General features: G+C 53.0%; 1 long non-coding RNA gene across 1 annotated transcript; it reads left to right on the top strand.

The window, feature by feature from the left end:
* Nucleotides 1–13,166: 13,166 nt before the first annotated feature.
* On the top strand, nt 13,167–14,506 carry LOC142359404 (uncharacterized). Its single transcript, XR_012762328.1, has 4 exons — nt 13,167–13,246; nt 14,036–14,223; nt 14,331–14,371; nt 14,456–14,506. It is a non-coding gene; the product is annotated as an uncharacterized LOC142359404 (long non-coding RNA).
* Nucleotides 14,507–16,095: the final 1,589 nt, after the last annotated feature.

The raw sequence follows: 16,095 nt of genomic DNA, 5'->3' as shown, positions 1-16,095 counted from the left end.
CCTGTGTTTGTTTTTTAATTCCTCCCTCAGGGTCCCTCAGCCCGGTGCTGTTTTTTCCCTTCTCCGCCTCTCTCTCCTGCTGCCCAGCTGAGGCTTTTCCCCCTCCCGTCTCTGTCCTGCTCCCCCGTCTCTTACTTGTGCCTTGTCTTTCACTTTGTCCTGCCTCCTTGTCCCCTTTTTCTCTCTCAGTATCACCTTGTCCCCGCTCCCTGTCCCTGTCTTTCTCTGACAATCTGTCCGCTCCTTGTCCTTCTCTTTCCCTTTGCTGTTATTCCCCGTCCTTGTTTCTGGCCTTTCTTCCTTCTCTTTCTGTCCTACTGCCCCAGTGCCTCTTTTTCGACCGCTGTCCTGCTCCCTGGCCCTTGTTTCCTCTCGCCCGTCCCTCTGTCCTGCTTCCTGTCCCAGTTTTTCTGTCTCTCTTTCTCGATCCTGCTGCCTGTCCGGTCGTTTCTTGCTGTACCTGCCTGTGCAGCCGGCTCTCCCTTTTTGCCTTTCTCTCCTTCTCTTCCTGCTTCCCGGCCCGTTCTTGTCTTCCTCTCTGTCTGTCCTCTATCCCCTTGCTGGTTTGTGTTGGGGTTCCAACCCTGACCACCCACCCCCTTCTTCGTCTGACCCTTTCTTTGTTTCTTAGTACGTTTCTTCCTGTTGCCTGTCCTTTTTCTCTCTCTGTCAGTGTGTCCTGCACCTGCGTGGGACGGTGTGGTGGGAGGCTGGAAAAAGGGTGGGAAGCTGGGGGGGGCGGAGTGGAGGCTGGAAAGAGGGTAGGAGGTTGCAGAGGGGTGGGAAGCTGAATTAAGTAGGAGAGCCAGCAAAAGGGAGTTAGGAGGCTATCGAGGGGTGGGAGGCGCGGGGGGGGGGGGGGTGGGGGGGGGGGGGGGGGGGCGAGGAGGGGGGAGTAGAGGCCAGGAAAAAAAAGGAGGCCGGAAAGGGTGGGAGGCTGCAGAGGGGGTGGGAGGGCCGGGGGCGAGAGTAGAGGCCAGAAAAAAAGGGAGGCCGGAAAGGGGTGGGAGGCTGCAGAGGGGTGGGAGGCTGGGGGCGAGAGTAGAGGCCAGAAAAAAAAGGAGGCCGGGGGGTGCGAGTAGAGGCCAGAAAGGCCCTTTTCTTGTGGCTTCTTCCCTGTCTTTATCTCTCTTTCCTGCCTTGTTTACTCCTCTGATTCAAGTTCTCTCTCGATCCGTGTGTTCTGCTTCCCACTCATCATATTCTCTCTTTTTCTCTGTCCTGTTCCTGAGGCTTCTTGTCTAGGAAGCCACGTCTCGTATGAGCTCTAAGACAGCCACATGCATTTTCTCTCAGGTGGAGGAGAGCCAAACGATTGGAGTTGCGGAAGAAGAAGGGAAGAGAGAAGGGGAGAGAAACATCTGAAGTGTCCAAGTCTCCCGGCAGCACCGAGAGTGAGAGCTGCGGTGAGTCCTGGGCCCTCGGGGCCCTGTCACCCCTCTTCTGCATCCTGGGCCCTCCCCGGCTCCCTCTCTTTCCCCCACTGCTACGATTATTTTTTTTTTCTGCTCTTGTGTACCTTCTTTCTCCATCTGTCTCTGACTTGTCCCCATCTTTTAGGTCCTCCCTCTTTCTGCCCTGCAGCCCGTGGCATTTTTTTCCTTCTTCCCCTCTTTCTGTTCAGCTCCCGGTTACTAGTTTTGCTTTCCTCCTACTCTGTAGCCTGTCAGTACTTTTGCTGTCTTTGGTGCTCTCTGTCTGGCTCCTCGTCCCTTGATTCGAGGCCTTCCTTCTCGGCTCCGTAGCACGTCACAGATCTACTGCTTTCTCCATGTCTATTCTATTCTATTTCCTTATCTCTCTTTGTCCAGGTCCCTGCCGCTATTCTTTTTTCCTCTGTCATGCTGCAGGGTTTTTTTTTGCATCTCCTTCCTGCTCCCCGTTCTTCATTTTCGGTCTGTGTCCTGCTCCCTCTTCTTCTTTCTGCTGCCGCTCTTCCTCTCTTCCTGCTGCTTCTTTCTCCATCTCTGTGGGACTGCCTGTCCCCGTCCTTCTCTCGCCGTCCCTTTCCCTGCTTGGTGCTTTCTCGTTCCACCGCCGCTGTCCAGCCACCTGTCACTTTTCTCCTCTCTTGTAGTGGCCTGCACCCTGCTCCTCATTTTTGGCAGCCTCTGCCGAGCAGCGCGTCGCTCCGGGAGGCGACGGACGGACTGTTCGCCGCTGGATCAACGGGCGCAGCTGCGGGAAGGAGTGCCGAGGTGTCGGAGGGGCAGAGGGAGCGTCGGGGGCCCCGAGCCCCGGAGCAGAGCGGCTCCCGGGACTGGCTGGGTGCGTGACTGAGTAAAGACGTGCGGTCCCTTTTGCCCTGGCGGGTGCGTTTGTGCTTGGTTTGCACGGGACGAGGGGCTGCGCCAGAGGCCAGGGGAGGAGGGGACGGGCTGTGGGGCTGGGGCGACGGCCCCCTGTTCCTGCCGGGCTCCAGCCGTGGGCCGGGGCCGGGGGAGCCCCAGGTGCGGGCAGCGGGGCTGATGGCGACGGCCCCTCCCTGTGCCGGTGGAGGGCCCGGTGCTGCCGTGGCGCGGGTGGCCGTGGAGGGGCCGGTACGATCGCTGCTGCCACCCGGTGAGCAAAGTTCGGTACTGCGGCTCGGGCGGCGCCAATGCGCGGTGGCGCCGTGTCCAAGGGCTCGCTGCTGCCACCCGGTGAGCAAAGTTCGGTACTGCGGCTCGGGTGGCGCCGTGTCCAAGGGCTCGCTGCTGCCACCCGGTGAGCAAAGTTCGGTACTGCGGCTCGAGTGGCGCAGGTGCTTTGCGCGCTGGGAGGAGCCGTGCCCTGTGTGTCCGGCGCTGCAATAAGGAACGCCTGCCTGCTTGCTGAAGTGCCCAAAGGGCTTCAGAGAGTCTTTGTGTTTGCCCAATGACGGCATCGTGGGCTCCAGCCGTGGGCCGGGGCCGGAAGAGCCCCAGGTGCGGGCAGCGGGGCTGATGGCGACGGCCCCTCCCTCTGCCGGTAGAGGGCCCGGTGCTGCCGTGCCGGGCCCGAAGCCAGCCGAAGGAGGAGCGGAGCCATAGCCGGGTTGCGGCTGCAGCGAGGGAGAAGGTGAGCGCGGTGTATGGGGGGGGGTTGGATGGAGCGGCGGGTCCCGGGGAAAAGCCCCCGGGAGGGCGGGGTCCGTGTCGAGGGCAAGGAGCGGCGGGGGTGCGGCGCCGTGTCGGAGCCGCGAGTCGGGGTCTGCTCGGAGCCGGAGTCGGCGCTGGGCGCCGCCCCCGCCCCCGCTGGCGCCGCCCCCGCCCCCGCTGGCGCCGCCCCCGCCCCCGCTGGCGCCGCCCCCGCCCCCGCTGGCGCCGCCCCCGCCCCCGCTGGCGCCGCCCCCGCCCCCGCTGGCGCCGCCCCCGCCCCCGCTGGCGCCGCCCCCGCCCCCGCTGGCACCGCCCCCGCCCCCGCAGGCTCCGCCCCTGCCCCCGCAGGGTCCGCCCCCGCTGGCACCGCCCCCGCCCCCGCTGGCACCGCCCCCGTTGGCGCCGCCCTCGCCAGCCCCGTTGGCACCGCCCCCGCCCCCGCTGGCACCGCCCCCGCCCCCGCTGGCACCGCCCCCGCTGGCACCGCCCTCGCCACCCCGCTGGCACCGCCCCCGCCCCCGCTGGCACCGCCCCCACCCCCGCTGGCACCGCCCCCGCTGCCACCGCCCCCGCTCCCGCTGGTGCCGCCCCCGCCGCCCCCGCTGGCGCCGCCCTCGCTACCCCCGCTGGCGCCGCCCCCGCTGGCACCGCCCCCGCCCCCCCTGGCGCCGCCCCCGCTGGCACCGCCCCCGCCGCCCCCGCTGGCGCCGCCCTCGCCACCCCGCTGGCACCGCCCCCGCCCCCGCTGGCACCGCCCCCGCCCCCGCTGGCGCCGCCCCCGCTGGCGCCGCCCTCGCCGTCCCCGCTGGCGCCGCCCCCGCCCCCGCTGGCACCGCCCTCGCCGCCCCCGCTGGCGCCGCCCCCTGGCCGCAATGCGGTACTGCAGCCCGGCGTTCGGCTCAGAGTGTGGCCCTTCCGGCGCGCCGTCGGCGCATGCGCGGTGCGGCGGAGCAGCATGGCGGCTCTTCTTCTTTCTGCTGCCGCTCTTCCTCTCTTCCTGCTGCTTCTTTCTCCATCTCTGTGGGACTGCCTGTCCCCGTCCTTCTCTCGCCGTCCCTTTCCCTGCTTCGTGCTTTCTTGTTCCACCGCCACTGTCCAGCCACCTGTCACTTTTCTCCTCTCTTGTAGTGGCCTGCACCCTGCTCCTCATTTTTGGCAGCCTCTGCCGAGCAGCGCGTCACTCCGGGAGCCGACGGACGGACTGTTCCCCGCTGGAGCAACGGGCGCAGCTGCGGGAAGGAGTGCCGAGGTGTCGGAGGGGCAGAGGGAGCGTCGGGGTTGGGGGCCCTGAGTCCTGGAGCAGACCTGTTCCCGGGACTCATTTGGTACATGACTGAATAAACACCTGTGGTCCCTTTTGCCCTCCCAGCTGCGTTTGTGCTTTATTTGCATGGGGCAAGGGGCTGCGAAGGAGCCCAAGGGAGGAGGGGATGGACTGTGGGGCTGGGGCGAAGGCCCCCTGTTCCTGCTGGCCTGCAGCTGTGAGCCGGGGCTGGAGGAGCCCCAGGTGTGGGCAGTGAGGGTGATGGCGAAGGCCCTCCCTCTAATAGCGGGGCTGCCGGTGGAGGGGCCGGTGCTGCCCCACCCTGGGTGGCTGTGGAGGAGCCAGTGCGAGCCAAGGGAGGAGCAGAGCCGTCGCTGCATGTCACCGGGCTACAGCGAGGGAGAAGGTGAGCGGGCGGGGGGCGGGCGAGTAACCGATGGGTCCAGGGGAAAGCCCCCAGGAGGGCGGTGTTGCCTGCCGGGGGCCGGCCAGGACAGCAGGACCCTGTCGGAAGCAAGGAGTGGCGAGGTTGCGGTGCCGTAACGGAGCCGGGTGGTGGGGGCTGTCCGGAGCTGCGCTGTGGAGTGCGGCAGCCGGGCATATGTGGTAGCACCCGGCGGCCCGGCATGCGCGGATACTCTTAAGTAGTTACACCTTTTAAGTAGATCATTGGTTCCCTGTAATATTCCATTCGCTTGAGCATAGTAGGGAGTATGAAAAACCCCCTTGACTCTTTCCTCAGTGGCCTAGTCTGGGACTATTTTGGCGGAAAAGTGTGAGCCCTTATGTGTTTGGATTGATTGGGGAAGGAGCTGAATCATCCCTTTAGAGCTTGACCTGTATTTTTTTTCTGTGGCATAGGCAAATGCCTCTGCTTGCACTAGCCCAGATACCACTTCAACTCCCACTAACGTGTGTTGCTTTCCCTCGGGTTTTCAGCAAGGGCCAATATAATCTACTTGCCAGGTTTCCCACAGTCCCTTCCTGATTTTAATGTGTAAGGGAGGTTGGTCTCGGGGATGTTTGTCAAGTTGACGACGACACAGGTTACATGCAGAAATACAAGTGCGACAGCTTTCCTTGGTAACGAGCCAGCCTCGAGCGTGCGCCTCACAGTAGAGATCGTTGCTTCCTGTATGTTTAACATGCAGCCATTCAGGTAATCTTTCCGAATTTTCCGTTATTGGTTCATTTTGTAGGGGAGCTAAATGGGATAGTTCATCTACTTTGTTGTTCCACCGGCTAGTTAGATCGCCTGCACTTTGATGGGAAGCTACCCAGGCTATGGCAAAATTTCCTTGTTTGGCAGTTCCTAGGGTATCTTCCCATTTGTCCTTCTGCCATACAGGTATCTGATTTTGCTCCCAGAAAGAAAGCCATTCCCTGCACCCCTTAAAGACAGCAAAAGAGTCAGTATAGATATAGATAGGAGAAGAAGACTGAGCTTCAGGAGAAGAGGGTTGAGCTTCACGTTGGAAATACCCTCCAGACTGCAACTACCTTCTCTTTCTGTTGTGATTTTTTTCTTCACTTTGGTTCTGTAAAGCCACTGCCCGATATTTCCACGCTTTCCCTTCATGTCTAGCTGAGGCATCAGTAAACCAAGCTTTCTCTAGTTGTTCAGAAAATGGAGGGGCAACTCGTATAAAGGGATGGAGGATCATTTTTGTACTTAAGGGGAAATTCTTGTATAGTTAGTTTTTTGTGTATACCCTCAGATACCTGGAAGGTGGTACAATAATGTTCAATCTGTGCATACCCCTTTCGCACAGATGCGTGCTGTGCCACCCCGTCAGGGGTTGGGGTTCTGGACAAAATTGGTTTCATTATCTTAAAGGGGCCTCTAAGTATAATTGGCTGTTGGCAGATGATCTGTTCCGCTTCCCGCAATGCAAATAGTCCCTTTTCCCATACTGTATAACTTTTTTCTGCATCCCTAAACTTACGTGAATAAAATCCAATAGGCTTTGGGGGTCCCTCTGGCTCCTTTTGCCAAAGGTGGATTAACAGTCCCGACTGAGCAAATCCTCATTCAGTCTGGATTGGGTCAGTGGGGTGAATAGGGCCTAAGCCTTGATAGTTAGAGGCTGCAAATACTAATAATTCTAGGGCTTCCTCATGTACAGGAGTCCACTCCCAAGAATCACCTTTTTTGCAATAAATCATATAATGGTCTAGCTATTACGGAAAAATCGGGATTATGTTTTTGCCAGAAAACCGAGGTTCCTAACACTTGCTGCAATTCTCGTTTTGAGGGAGATACTCGTATTTGGTCTAACGTTGTCAGAGTGTCATCAAGAATACACGCGGCTCCTCCTTTGTACCAGATCCCTAAGAATTTTACCTCGAGGGGCAGGAGGTTGTACCTTTTCTGGTGAAATCTGCAGACCTAGCCCTTCTAGGTGTTTAATGACTGTGGCCTGCGCTTTGTGAACTGCTGCTGCTTGCTTCCCCCCCCATTAACACATTGTCTATATACTGATAGATTGTGACCTCCTTATCCAGAGGGATTTTTTCTAATTCCCTCGCTAGGGCATGGTGTGCTAGGGTAGGGGAGTGTTTAAGTCCTTGGGACAACCCAGTGAATGTATATTGTTGTCCTTTCCAAGTGAAAGCAAAGTGGGTTTGATGTTCAGGTTGAAGGGGAACCATGAAAAACATGTCTTTAACATCAATAGTTGCTAAAATTGGGTGGCATGTTCCTAAATGAGGTCGGCCATGTAAGGCACAGCAGTGGTTAATGGTCCTGTATTAGCATTTAAATGGTGATAATTGATTGTTAGCTGCCACTTCCCATTTGATTTTTGCACTGGCCAGACCGGGGAATTGTAAGGTGAGTGGGTGGGAACTATAACTCCTTGTTCCTGCAGTTCTGCTGGTACGGGTGCTATGCCTTCCCTGGCTCCTAATGGCAAACAATACAGTTTTACATTAGTTAATTTGGAGGAGGGAAGAGGAGGGGCTGGGACTAGAAGCTGCAGATTTAATTTAGCTACTCCAAATGTCCAAGTGAGCTGGGTGGCAGCAAGGAGCAGCGTGGGGCGGGTGACTTCTCACAAGAGCAATGGTGATTTTGTGCCTCTTGGTATGTAAGGTACCAGAAGCAATGATGGCCGTGGCGTCGGAGTCTGGAATGAGCAGGTGAGCAGAGCACCGCAGCACTCTTGAGGCGGCGGCCTTTGTAGAAGAGGCTGGCGTTGGCTGCTGTGACGCTTACTGTCAGCAGTGTGTGAGGGTGTGGTTTTTTGTTTTTTATTTTATTTTTTTTGCAGATGATGATGTGGAACCAGGCGACGGCAGGAGCATCCTGGTTAGCCAATGTCTTTTTTTTTGTTGACGATGGGTGGATTCTGACCTCTGTCCTTCTGAAAGCGAAGTTGAGGGGCAGGGGCTGGGAGGAGAGGACAAGGTTGGGAATTACAGGGAAGGGTTGTGAAGTTAGCGTAGGGGAGAGGGCTGCTTGGGAGCGGGCCCCTTTGGGCAGGCGAAGGGACCAGGTTTCATTGCACGACACTCGTGTGTGCTGGGCAGGGCATTTCCAGCCTGGGTCTGTAGTTTTGTGTTGTTTGTGTGGTCTGTCTTCTGTGCCGTAGACCCTCCCTGGGTCTCGACGTCCTCGTTGCTCTTTGCACTCAAGGAGCTCGTTATGCACATCAGGCACCATCCCTAGTGTCTCGAATGCATGTACTTGTTGGCATAGTGCCCATTAGGTGCTTCTTTTCTCGTGTTGTGTGGCAGGGCTGGGCAGTTCCTGTCTCTGTCTTATCACATACCTTCCTCACGTCTTGATGTCTCCATAGCCCTTTGTGATCAGCAGGCACCTCGGCAGCTCTCCCAAGAGTCTTGAGTGCATCTCCTCATGGGCATAGCTCTGGTCAAGCCCTTTTCATCCTGCAATTACGTTTTGCTGCTACTGCTGTGGTGATTGCACTGCTGCCGTGACACCGCTGCTGTTGTGATGCCGCCACTGTTGCTTTTGTGCCACCGAGGCCTCTGTGATGCCCCTGCCACCATGATGTTGCTGCAATAATACAATTTCTCGAATGTCTAGTGCATTTAAAATGTTCTTTCTCTGCGTCATTTATTCCCTTATTTTTTTTTAATTATTTCTTGTATTTCCTTAGTACTGTCACTTTTAAAATTTTCTTCCTAAGTCTTCACTTTAGTTTATTGTCTATTTTTAATTTTTTCCTCATTTCTGTACTCCCCATTGCTTTTAAAATTTTGTCTACTTTTATCCCTTTTGCTGTGTTTATTTGTCCACCTTTATTTTTTAATTATTTCTTGTCTTTCCTTAGTGCCCTTGCTTTTTAAAATATCTTTCTACGTCTCTCTGTTATCTGTTTTTCGTAAGTACTTCCTTCCCTAATGCGCATTGCTTTTTAAATGTTCTTCATATGCCTACCTTTTTCTTTTCAAAGTATTTATTTTTAGTTATTTCTTCTCTTTCTCTCTTGTCCCCACTTTTTAGATTTTATTCTACGTCTCCATTTTAGTTCACCATCCCAGTTTTTCAATTTTCTCCTCTATTTTTTCCACAGCAAGTGGCTGTGGTGGTGTCCAGGGGAGGGGGTGATAATGGCCCCTGTTTCCAATGGGCTCCATTTGTGGGCTGGGGCAGCCCAGGTGGGACCCGTGAGGATGGGGCTGGGCCAAGATGTTCAAAAGGCTGCAGGTGGGGATGGGCCAGGGTAGCCCGGGGTGCAGCTGGTGAGGTGAGGATGGGGCTGCCTCTGCTATGCCAAGGGGCTCTAGCTGGGGAGGTGGCTGCCCGGGCATGCCTGCCTGCAGGAGCTGGCTGGGGAGCAAATTGAAGGGGGTTCTGCAGGCAATGGGGGGTTCCAGCAAGGACCGGCTGGCCTCCGTGGCGAGGCAGGATTGCTCCCAGCCATCCCCGACGGACCACACCAGCAGCACACGGCTCTGGGGAGCTAGGTGCCTCCATGGGCTGCGTGTGTGAGCTGCCATGTGTCCGGGAAGCTTCGTGGGAAAGAAGTGTCGAGGCACCTGCTGCCTGCTCCTGAGTGGGTGAGAGTTGGGCAGCCGGCACTGCAGATGAGGAAGGTGGCAGAGGCAGCGAGAGAAGCCTTGGGGCAGTGAAAGTCTCATGCCAGTGCCAGGAGCTGTGGTGAGTCATGTGTCTGGGCCTATCCCTGCCACGCTTCTCCAGATCTCTGCCTGTCCCTGCCTCCATCTTCTTTTTGGGCTCTCTGGCTCCCCAAAATTTTTTGCTCTTCTGCCAACGTTGCCCTGTATCTTGTCGCCTTCTACATTTTCTTTCTATGTCTCTCCCTTTCTGGCTCCCCACCTGCTATTGTTTCACTCTTCCCATACAGCCTTCTTCCCCCTTTCTTGGGAAAATTGCAGTTCTAGGTCTCTTTCTACCCAGTGACCTGTGTCTGTATTCAGTGACCGCCTCTGCTCTACGCCGTGTCGCTGCTCCGATGTCCTTTCCCTTGGGCCGTCTATCCAGCTCCCTCTCCCCATGTTTAAATTCTTACCCATGTGACCTGTACCCCATTGCTTTCTAAATTTTCTGTCTGTGCCTACATTCAACTCATTCCCTGTCCACGTGTTTTATTTCTTCCTGCCTGTCCTCTACTTTGTCGCTTTTAAATTTTTTTTTTTTTCAATGTCTTCATCTATTGAGTTTGCTGAGCCTATTTACGTCTTGGCTAAGTGATGTAAAGGATGGATTGTGCGCATATAATCCCTTAGACAAATGGTTTACCGAGTCCGGGGCAAAGCTTGGATCCAGCTGCACCTAGGCTCCTCTCTGAGAAGGAGTTTAGAATGCAAGGGGGTCCATTCTGAATCTCATGGCTCCACGGAAGGGTATCCATGACAGTTTTGTTTGACCCTGTCTTCTACGCAATAGATAATGCAGTGTACTTTGCCATTGAAGCTTGTTGAACCACTGTCGCATGTACTATCAAATTTTGTTAAATTGCTGTTATATATCAAGAAACATTTTGTTGCTTCTCTGTTATGAATGCAGCGCATCATTCCATCTGTGACATCTGCCTACTTTTTTTGCCTTTGTTCTCTTTAATTTCTTCTCTTGCTTCTTTGCCATCACTCTTTAGATTGTCTTTCTCTGTTTTAGTTACCCATCACTATTTTTTCTCTCTGATTCAGATGGAACCCTTCCTCAGGATTCCTCTGTGCCCCAGAGCTCTCTTGCCTTATTCAATGCCATCTAGCATGTCTCCATTCAGTTGCTCCTCCCCTGAGGACATCTGTACATTGCTGGAACACCTTCTGAAGTTTTGCATCTTGTCCCAGAGCCACTCTGTCTCTCTCTCTCTCGCTCTCAGAACCCTTCGCCTGTTGTCATTGTACTTCCCAAGGCCATCCTCGTGCCCAGCAGCATTCCTTTGTCTCTGTAGCACACTTTGCACCCTTCTGTCTCCCTAAGAACCTTTCCTGATGCCATCTTTCATCTCCAGAACACTCTTGTTGTCCTCTACGCTAGCTAGCATACCTCCGTTCAGTCCCTGGTCACCTGAGGACATCTGTAGTCTGTTCAAATCCCCTCTGGACTACTTCATTGTGTCCTCAAGCTGCCTTTTGTCTGTCCCTCTCGGAACCCCTCTGTTACCGTCACGTCATGTAGTGCTTCAGGTGGGGCCATCTTTGAGCCACAGAATGCTCGTTTGTTGCTCTACGCTCTCTAGGATTCCTGTATTCAGTCCTCAGCCACCTCAGACCATATGTACTCTGCTCAGATGGTCACCCGAGTTCCTCTTTGTGATCCCCAAGCCTTCCTGTGTCCAACAGCACCCCACCCCTCAACACCCCTCTTCTCACAGTCCCGATGCTTCCCCGAGACATTCCTCGATCTCCACAGCACCTTGTAACACTTCATCTCCCTTTCCATCTCTCTTGTTCTGTCCTTTTTGTTCTTTGCTACAAGCGCTCCTTTATCTTTTTCCCTGCCATTGTGAGTGTCTCAGTTCGGTTCCTCTCTGTTGTCTCTAGTTTGCCTAGATGCCCTCCTGAGACTCCGAGGCCCTCACTGTGTCTCCATGACTTCTTTTCTTACCCTGCCCCCTCCTAATTCTTCTGCTCTCTAGAACAATGTCTTCTGAGTCCTTTCTTGTACTCCGCAGCACTCTTGTAGCACTTTAGCTCTCTTTTGGTTTTATCTGTTTGTGCTCTTCAGAGCGCTCTTATCTTACTCTTTGCTATTTAGCATGCCTTTGTCCAGCCCCCCTGCCCCCTGATGACATCTGTACTTTGTTGAAATCCCCTTTGGAGTTCCTCCTTGTCATCTCTGAGGCCTCTTTGGTCTCAGGTCTCCTCTGCTCCCTTTGCTGAGCTCTCGCAACACATTGCCTATGCCTTAGAGCCCTGTTTTTGCTTGTGAGGGCACTTTGCACCCCTCTTTTCCCCTCAGAACCCTTCCTGAGTCTGCATCCATTACCCCAGTTCATCTTTCTGTCCTCTCATCCATTTGGTGCTCCTTGATTCAGTCCCCAGACAACATCTGTCCTTTGTTCAATTCTCTTTTGAGCTCACAGCATCCCTGAGATCTCATTGGTCTCTTGGGACCGCTATAATCCATGTGACGATGCCTCCCGTTCTACCGGAATGTTTTCTAAAGCCATCTTAGTGCCCTAGAGCAGTATTTTTGTTTTTTGTCTTGTTGTATGTTTCTGTGTGGTATCTGGTACTGCAAAGATGTCCATTGTCAGCTCAGATCTCTTCAGTTTTGCAGAGAAGGTGATAGCCTTCATCTCTTTTTATTGACACATCTCCCATGGTGGTTCTTTGTTGTGTTCTGCAATTTAATTTGTTCTATCTACTAAGGTGTTAATTAGGCCACTTCATGTAATTTTCTGATATGTTTCTTATATTTCCATGGGTTTTTTCTGTTTTCTGTCCTTTGGGACTCATCTAGTTCTCTTAAGGCAGTCGGTCAGAGAGGCTTTCAAAGTGGCTCTGAACCATCGGCTATTTAGAGTAAATAATTTACTTTGCAACCAGAGTTACTATATTCTTACAGGATCTAATTCTGCTTTGTCATTCAGTCCTATCTGGAAAATACTTCTGGTGGAATTTAGGTAGCATGGGTGGTCTTGCTAGAAATTAAAAGTAAGCCTGTAGCATTTTGGGTGTTTTATAGGGAAAGTAAGCACATACATTTTGATAATAATATTGTTACTGCATTTAATGAACTACTTTCTTGTGTAGCTTAGTAGGACATCTATCTTTTTCTGTCTACACTCCAGACAAATGAGGTTTAACTACTTATTAGGTCACGTTGGTGATGCAACAGAGATAGTTATAGTAAAAGAGCAGGCGTTGTTTTCGGTAAGGGTCAATTTCTCTCGTCAAGGCTTTGTACGCTTTAAATTTAAAGCAGATGAGAAAACTTACTGCTGCTCCTCTGGCCGCCTTAATGTCTTTTGGTGGTTCATCCCTCCCCTTTCCCAGGGGACTGTGGGAAGGGTGGTGGGCGAGGCTCGGAGTATATGACCCCCAGCCTCTGATCAGGGAGCTCATTCTACTTCTGGCTTTCTTTGGTCTTAGTGCTCTGCTGTTCCTTCAGTTGATTACAACTTTTGAGCTGTCTAAGCTACCCAGGGAGATGTGTTTTGATATTTAGAGAAGCAGGGGTGTCTGTTTGAGGTAAGACGTTCAGGACGAGTCAAGGCTCAGCAGCAGATCTAGTAGAGAATATATTTATCTGCACCTTTTTTTTCAGGTCAGTAATTTTTAATGGAGCATTTAGGGGTGGCAAGATTGTTTAAGAATAGATTGTTCTTTTTATTCTAGGTGCATTACACTTTCCTGGAACTCCTGACTTGATTGAAGGTGGAACGTTGGTTTTTTCACTAGTTTTGCTCTATACTGTGTAACTTGCTGGCATCGCATCTCTTAGTTGGACTGATGATGAGATTATCTTGCAGGGGTTAAGGTGAGCATCTTGTATGCATCTGTATAGAGATTGAGCATTTCTCAAGAAAGTGGCAAGGACATAAGGCCTATAGTATCTTTCAGAGTATGGGACAGCTCATTGCCTTTCCCGATTGCTCAGAGGACTCTGTTGTCCCTTGAAACTTTGCAGCTCAAGGCAGGCCCCTCATAGATTATAAACATTGGGGTTTCACTTACTCTGTGGGCCTGTAGCAAAGCCCCAAGGCTGCGGGAAGGCGTAAGGTGGGAGATGCCTGCAGAACGCAGGGTGTGGCTCAGAGGAACAGCTCCTGAGGAGCGGCCGATGCGGGGGGGGGTTCAGGGGTGCAAATACCGGGAAGGAGCAGTCAGGAGGCTGTGGGGTTCCTTCCTTGACAGTTCAGGAGCAGAGAAGGGGATTCTAAACTTTTGAGACCGGGGGATGGTTGAGGAAGGGAGGAGGGTTCATCAGCCTCTCTCAGTTTAATTTTGCAGTCACAATTGGATGTCAATGAGGTCTGTTTGGTTTAAGTCTCCCTGTAGCTGACAGGGAGTTATGACACAGTCACAAGAGATGAAGTGTGAATTCTCTGGGCCTCAGCATCTCCAGATAGAGGACTGAATGTCAGGCCTTTGAATCTCAAAGGTGTTAAGGCTTGTATGTGAAGAGCTTAGTGTTCTTTTGTGTTTGTTTTTTTAATGGCAGGCTGTAGTTGGACTCTAGGTGGCGTTCTTGAATGGAAACAAGACCTTTGGAATTGTTAAGTTATTGGTCAGCATTGGGGTGACTTCTACAATATGTTTTTTGCAGATGCAGAGAAACGAGCCATGCGCCAAAGGGCGAGGGAGGAGAGGGGAGCAGAGCGTCGCAAGAAGGTGGTTTTACATATGGTGTGAGAGGGCAGACGTGCTTTTAGGTTTTGATTTTTCTTTTTAATTTTGAAGGTGCCAAGCAATGAGTGAATCGGGGATATGGGCACCGGAGGCGACTCGGGCAAGGTGAGCCACGACCAGTGGCCTGAAGTAGCAGCTGTGGGCTGGGTTGGTGTCTAAGAGCAAAGAATCCTGCGGCAACTCAGTGAGGTGCTTCTCTTTTGGTTTTGCAGGGGCTGCGCGGGCCGCTTTTGGCATTGGACAACTGTTTGAGGTGAGCTGGGGTGGTAGAGAGGAGGAGCATGGGGCAGGTGAGTTCATAAGCACAATGGTAGTTTTGTGTCTCTTGGTATCTTAGGTAGCAGAACCAATGATGGCTACAGCATCCAACTCTGGAATGAGCAGGTGAGTGGAGCATCCTGGTGCTTCTGAGGAGGGGGTTGTTGTGGAAGAGGTTGGCATTGGTCAATGTGATATGGTCATCACTGTTTGTGGGGTGTGGTTGCTTTTTTTTTTTTTTCGGATGACAAAGTGGAACCTGTTGACTGCAGTAGCCAATGTGTTTTTTATTAGGGATGGATTCTGATCCCTGCCCGTCTGAAAGCTAAGTTGAGGGACAGGGGCTGGGGAGGGTCTGGAGGGAGGGGAACAAGGTTGGGAGGTGTTGTGAAGTTAGTGTAGGAGACAGGACTGTGCAGGAACAGGTCCCTTTGGGCAGGTAAAGGAAGCAGGTTACTCTTGCACAACACTGTGTATGCAAGGGAGGGCAGTTCCAGCCTGTGTCTGTGGTGGTGTCGTTTGCGTAGTCTGTCTTCTCTGCCTTAGACCTTCCTCAGGTCTCAATGTCCTCTTTGCACTCAAGGAGGGCATTGTGCATCTCGGGTGCCATCCCTAGCATCTCAAATAGCTTTACTCATCATTACAGTGCCAACTGGGACCTTCTTTGCTTGTGTTACAAGTGTAAAACATGGATAAGTCTTGCATCTCAGAAGCTTATGCTCTGTCTGCTTCTGCAACATTGTTCCAGGCTGGGACAGCACCTCTGATCTTGAGCAGTCTCTTTTTAGTCATCTTTTCTGAGATATCTTCCTGGCATCCCAGACTTCTTAGGTCTTCAGGAAAGGCATTGTGCGCACACTTCATCCGAGTTGCAGATAGATCTTTTTGTCGCAGTTCATAGCATTTGACTTTTCTCAGGCTGCCACAGATTCTTACTTGTGGCCCCCTAGGTCTTCTTGCCCAATGGCATCTCTGGTCCAGGAGTCGTGCTTTTTAGAGTTTTTTTATGTCTCTGCGTCATACTGTTGGTCTTGTTTGTCTGCAGCGTCTGTGCATGTTTGTCTGGGTTAGAGCTGCTCTACCTGGGGGCATAGCAGTGACAGCAAGCAAAAGAATAACAATAAGATCCTATGGCTAACATGTAGATAACCCTAGACTTCATAGGCAAAAGTTGTAGAGTCCATTTCTGAGCCAAGTAGCCCTATATGCAGTGGGCAAGGAGAGTTATTTCTGTAGCGCTAGGCAGAGACACAGGGGACGACCAGATTGCTATTAATAGCAGGCTGTAGTTGGAATCTAGATGGTAAACGTAAATGGAAACAAGACTTCTGGGACCGGTCATCTATTGTTCTGCATCTGGGTGACTTGTTCAATGTTGCTTTTACAGATGCAGAGGGATGAGCAGTGTGCCAAAGGGCAGCAGAGGACACATAAGTAGAGTGCCATAAGAAGGTCAGTGTGTGGTGTTGGAGGGAAGATAAGACTGGTGGCTGTATGACTAGCTTATAAGTTTTGGATTCTCCGTTTGAAGATGCAAAGCGGGGTCTTGGTAACAGAGGTGACTCAGGCAAGGTGGGCCATGACTCATGGGCTGAAGTAGCAGTTATTATTGTAGTGTGCATTGTTGGTGAAGTTCTAAGCATCGCTTGTTGTTTGTGTTTTTCAGGTGGGATGTGAGCTTCGAGGTGCCAACCTGCAAAATGGCAGGGGCAACACGGG

Source organism: Opisthocomus hoazin, unplaced genomic scaffold (assembly GCF_030867145.1).
Source record: "Opisthocomus hoazin isolate bOpiHoa1 unplaced genomic scaffold, bOpiHoa1.hap1 HAP1_SCAFFOLD_204, whole genome shotgun sequence".
NCBI lineage: Eukaryota > Metazoa > Chordata > Aves > Opisthocomiformes > Opisthocomidae > Opisthocomus > Opisthocomus hoazin.
This window is presented reverse-complemented; position numbering and strand designations above follow the sequence as displayed.